Here is a 6,000-nt window from a genome sequence, read left to right on the forward strand (position 1 = left end):
AGCAAAAACGTTGAAGGCACGTGAAAAATTGAAAATACACAAGCAAATACTCAATGAACATGACGGAGATAGATTATACACATAAAACAAAGGTTTTGTAACAAAATGTTAGGAAGTTTCAAAATGGAAAAACGAAGTTCAGCATTACAAGCACTGACACTTAAACCGACAGAAATTCAAGCAACACAAAATCAGGAAAAGTGAAAAACAAACAAGCAAGATGATGATTTGCATAAAATAAATATGGAACAGAAATACGGCACATAGATGACATAAAGGCACTTAAGCTACAACAGTTTTCAATTCATAAGAGAACAAAGACAAAGAGCTCTGGAATATATCAAGACGATCGGAATATTCATTATATGCACATTGTATTCTGCAGATGGACGAGCGTCGTCTACTTAAAGCATCTGTTCTGAAAGTTCGAAATCTTCGGAAAAGTTTGTTCGGCAAGTTGACATTGATAAGTGCAACCAAGTCATCACACAAAATATCACCATGAAGAAGTTTATAAAGAAAGATAATGTCAGCTCTCATTCGTCGACACCAAAGGGAAGGAATACTTTTGAGACAAGACATGCTGCCGTTTGCGTCTTCTTGTACATGACGGAAACGGTGCCTAAAGATAGAAAGGAACTTATTTTGAACCCTTTCGATGCGGTCACTATTGGACTTGCAAGTTCCATTCCAGACAACAGACCCGTATTCAAGAAGAGGTAAGCAGAGAGCCGAATACAACTTTAAGAAAGGAAGCGGACCTTTAAACTCTCTAGAATACCTGCAAACAGCACCCAGACAACGAAGAGACCGACGGGTAATTTGTGCAATGTGGGAAGAGAAAGTCAGAGGAGAATCAAAAAGTACTCCCAAGTCCCGAATTTCGGTCACCCTCGGCAGCGTGGTGCCTGCAATTTCATAAGGGTATTGCAGCTGTTGAGTTTTTCTACTTCAGGAGACAACTTTAGTTTTTGAAGGGTTCAAAATAAGGTCGTTTTTAGTGCACCAACGATGGAATGACACAATATCAACCTGAAGAGAATTACAGTCCTGAACACTACGCACTTCTCTAAAGATTTTTATATCATCAGCGTACAACAAAAAAGAAGAATTTTGAATGGCAGAAGCAACATCGTTAATGAAAATGGAAAAAAGAAGGGGACCCAGAACGGAGCCTTGGGGTACACCACTGGTTGCTTTGTACCTAAATGATGTTTGACCGTTAACACTTACATAGCAATATCGCTCCTTGAGATAACAACGCATAAGACCCACCAAAGAAGCGTGTACATCTAACAGAGTGAGCTTTGCAAGCAATAACGAGTGGTTGACAACATCAAAGGCTTTGCTCATGTCACAGTAGACCACATCCAGTTGGCTTCTACCAACGATTGCTGGGACAGCCTGCTCCATGAAGCATACAAGGTTCGTGGAAGTTGAACGACCACGCATAAATCCATGTTGATTAGGAATGAGGACATGTTTAAATGAGAAAGACAAGACCGTATGAAGAGATAACTCGAAAATTTTAGAGGCAGAACAAAGCAGCGAGACAGGCCTATAGTTTATTGCATCAGTTTTTAGGCCTGACTTGAAAACAGGGAATACGCGAGAGATTTTCCATGAGCGAGGAAACGTTCCCGACCGGAGGCAGTTATTAAATATTGAAGTGAACACAGGAACGAATATATTTGCATATGTTTTTAGGATTGCAGCAGGAATACCATCTGGCCCACAAGAAAGCGAGGGCTTGAGCCGCTTGATGCTGGTCCGAATGATGTTCTCGTCCAGTTGTAAACAACCGGAGTTCTCGCCCTGGTGGCAAGGGGCACTGCTGTTGTCACTACCACCGCTAATCCCAAAAAAAGAAGAAAATTGACGAGCAAAGCAGTCGGCCACCTTGACAACCTCATCGCCGTTGGAGTCTAGAAGACGAATAGAATCTTTAGTTGTACTAGATCTAGAATGAATGTATTTCCAGAAGGCTCCCGGTTGGTGAGTTGCTTTAGTTTCTACCGACGCCAGGTACGAAGTATGATCACGTTTGTGCAATATTTTACATAGGGCACGTAGGCGCCGGAATTCCTGAGCAAACTGGTTGGCACCAGAGCGCTTCATTTTTCTGTGCGCACGTTCCTTGAGTTTCAGGGCATCCCGCAATTCAGAAGAAAACCAGTGTGGAAACTTGAACCTCCTCGGTAAATATTGCGGGATGTATTCCTTCATACCCGAAAGCACAATCTCTGTGAAACGGTCGACTTGTTCATTGACATCAGTGTGGTCAATGACGGTCGACCAAGGGGCAGCGGAAAAATAGCCATACAGCCCAGCATAATCTCCCCTGGCGAAAGCGTAATGAGGTTGCGTGTTGTTGGAATTTACGGAACGGTGGAGCAATGAAGGGAGGCAACAGGAAATAGAAAGAGGAGGATGAAATCTGTCCGGTATTACTAAAGAACAATCAGAGTGCAACACACTAACGCCATCAAAGTTCGAAAAGCACAGGTCCAGAATATTTCCACTGCAATTTTTTATGCGATTACACTGTGCCATAGAAGTGAAAGCCAAAAAATCTAGCAACCTATTACCCTTCTGTTCAATGTGGTGGTTGTAGTGGAATAATAATAATAATAATAATAATAATATAATAACAAGAAGAAGAAGAAGGAGAACGTTATTTTCACAGCAAGCTAGTTTACTATAGGAGGACAAGGCGAAGCAGAAGGTAACCCCGCGCGTGCGTACAAGATTTCGATTGATGCACGCGCCTTCTATCACTGAAACACGCAATCCGAAATTGTCGAAGATAAGATAGTGCGACGATATGCAATCCTCTTGATTCTTTGCATGACACTTTCCGGAACTCGATAGAACAGCGAAGTTACATTTTAGGGGCGAAGCCCCTTAGGGGCTGGGGCTTATGGCGTCTCCTGTCGCCGTCAAAATCGTCGTCACATGTAGTCACGGTGCTAAACCATCGGGACACTCGTTTACGCCTCGCGCTAGAATGTGACGCGTACTATAAAAACACCCGGACACTCGTTTACGCCTCGCGCTATAACCCTTCGTGCATCGAAGATACAAGACTCTTACAACACAGCTGTATACCTCTACCCCCAATGGTTTAGTCTCCGTTAGGAAAAAGACCAAGGCGTCAAGCATACACTTATACACTGCATGCTTCGCCCCTCCCCAGGTTCCACGTTAGTGGAGATGGCCGAATTTTTTTACGTCTACTTCCACTCGTATATGGTTCAGGTATATACCTTCGCAGGGGAGGAGAAAGAGGAGGAGGAGGAGGAGGAGGAGGAGGAGGAGGAGGAGGAGGAGTAAACTTTATTCATGCGAGCCTTAGGTGCTGATGTCTGGCCACCTACCTGGTGGGGGGTTAAAACCATTATTCTGTCCTTCCCTGCGCGCCTCCGCCAATGAACTGAAAAGGCCGCTTCCGCTCGCTCAAGGTTATCCGGACCACACCACCTGAAGGTGGTTTTGCCTAAAATGCTTGAACTTTTGGCCGGAAATCTCAGTCTGTCTATAGAAACCGCCTCGGAAACATCTTGAGCTGACGTACACACGTGCGTTCTCGGGTCGCGATGGCGCTTTCGTGTATTTTGTGTTTGCGCTACGTGAATACCACCTGGGATATTTCTCCTTTCACAAGTAAATAGATTTGAGTGCACCTATAAATTATTCATTTATAGAGGTTAATTTTGGAACAGCTGCCAAACATAACGCTATAGCAGGTAAATCATATTCATGGGACTATCATTATTCACTAGTGTATAATATTCACACACTTAATATGTATTGCTGAGAGCAGTCATTTGGATAGCCGACAATAAATTAAACTCTGATTTTTTTTCTTTGCGACAGTTACATCTGCACGTATCGGTTCAGCCAGGACCACCTGGAGATGTTCTTCAGCTGAACAGATCAGGTAAAACAAAGAAATAATAAATCATCCTGCTCGCTGTTCTATGTGCATAGCGCAGCCTTCTTATTTATGCCAACGCAAACCGGTCCTTAAAAAGCAAAATAAGAGAAATATACAAAGGGAAAATGAAAAAGAAAAAAAGAAAAAATAATTACACCATCTTCCCTTGGGGAACCCTGATGAGGATGCGAAGCATCGTGGCGTTTCCGTGTGGTTCCATTGTGTTGCCGTTATGTTGAGTGATCTGGTTTTTACTAGCGCCAGAGGGAATTCCCCATCCGGGTCCACACCGGTGGCAAAGGCACGCAAGTGCTGTTGTGTTAAGGTGAGTAGGCGGTGGTTCTCGAGGCGCCGAAACTCGTCCATCATGTTCTTGTCGATGTTGTCTCTGTGGTAGAATCGGTAGTCTCCGTCAGCTATGGTGAGGTAAAGGTTGTTGACATTGGTGCACCGGCTGAGAGCAATGTACACGCCCTCCTCTTCGCAGCTTTGTCTTCTCGTTCTTCTTCTTCTTCGGCGGTTCCCCTACGGGAAGATGACGACGGTGGTTGAACGCGAACCTATCTCGTGATAGATTCTTCGGTTGGCCAATCCCTAGGGGCATCCTGCCACAATCAGCATCAGAGGCGCTGCGGAAGGGGCTGGTTGAGCTGCAAGGCACGTGGCGCTTCCCGCCACACCTTTCCCACGGGAAATTCAGCATCCCCCTCTAAAGTTTTCAGTTCGTCGTTTCCGTTGACGTTCAGCTTCGCGTGCCTTAGTTGTAGCAGTAGCTTCTTGACGTAGTTTGAATGAGTCAAGCACATAAGGCGCGTTCGTAGCACTTGCTCCTGTCCCGTAGTGGGAAGAGCACCACGTACCTCCCGTTGCGGTTAGAGAGTCGTGGGATCGAAGCCGGGCGCCGCTAACTATTTCCTTTTTTTTATAGTGTGGTATCGCGGAGCTGTGGGTGTAAGGAGGAGAGTTGCGCATGCGCAGTGAGCGTGTGGACGGCGCCGCCATCAACGACGCAGGACCAGGCGAGCATAAGAAATGCTCCGCATTTAAAAGAGGCGAAAAGAAAAAACGCCCGTGCGTAAGAGATTTCGGCGCACGTTAAAGATCCCCAGGTGGTCAAAATTAATTCGGAGCCCTCCACTACGGCGCACCACCTCGCCTGCGTTGCGTCGGCGCGTTAAACCCTACAATCAATCAAAAACAAAAATAGCGCTGAAGACAGGACAAAGGAAAGAATAGACACACGCAGCGCTGACTGCCAACTACAGTTTTATTAAAATGAAAGAGGGGTTTAAACACGTGTATCAGATGGAACATATACAGAAAAACTGGCAGTGGCTTAGCTCGGCTATGCCAGGATATACGTAGCGTAAATTAATGTTTAGCTGGTGATTCTTCGCTTTCCCAATTGTCTAGGATTAGCTTGATTGTCATGCTCACTGCTGCTTCAATGACACACACGTGGTATACGCCTTATGTGACACATGTATATTTATCGAGATGATCCGGCGCAGCGTCACCAATCTCCCGAGAGCTAAGCTGGTTACACAGGCGCACGCCGGTGTCTCTGCGACGCACGAGCCATCGGTTCCACACCCGGCCACCCCTCACATGATCATCAAGTGGACCTGGCCGCCACGTGCGGAACTGAGGTAGGCTAAGACGGCTGGGCGCGTGGGGTGTGTGGGAGACGCCGGGCAGCGAGCAACGTTCTGTGCGCCATGTGACGTCACTGCTCCTCGCGCATGCACAGCACGGCTCTCCAGGGGCCACGCGAAACTGCTCAACCTCGGCCAGTGCAGCTCACGCTACAAAATAACAGTAATTACTGTTATTAGGTATCTCACTTCACAATCCCTATTAATAGGGATTGTGAAGTGAGATACCTAATCTCCTTGTCCATTGACTCCAATAAAGGACTGATGATGCAAGCAATTTTTTTCCCTTTTGGTGTATGAGAGAGAGAGAGACAAAACTTTTTTTATTGAACTAAGGTGGGGTGGTTCCTCATTTCAGGTAACCATGTGCCGTCCCTTCTCGACTGGCCCTCTTGACCAACAGAAGTC

This window comes from Haemaphysalis longicornis, unplaced genomic scaffold, assembly GCF_048455015.1.
Source record: "Haemaphysalis longicornis isolate Haplotype H1 unplaced genomic scaffold, Haemaphysalis longicornis Haplotype H1 scaffold_5, whole genome shotgun sequence".
Classification (NCBI taxonomy): Eukaryota; Metazoa; Arthropoda; class Arachnida; order Ixodida; family Ixodidae; genus Haemaphysalis; species Haemaphysalis longicornis.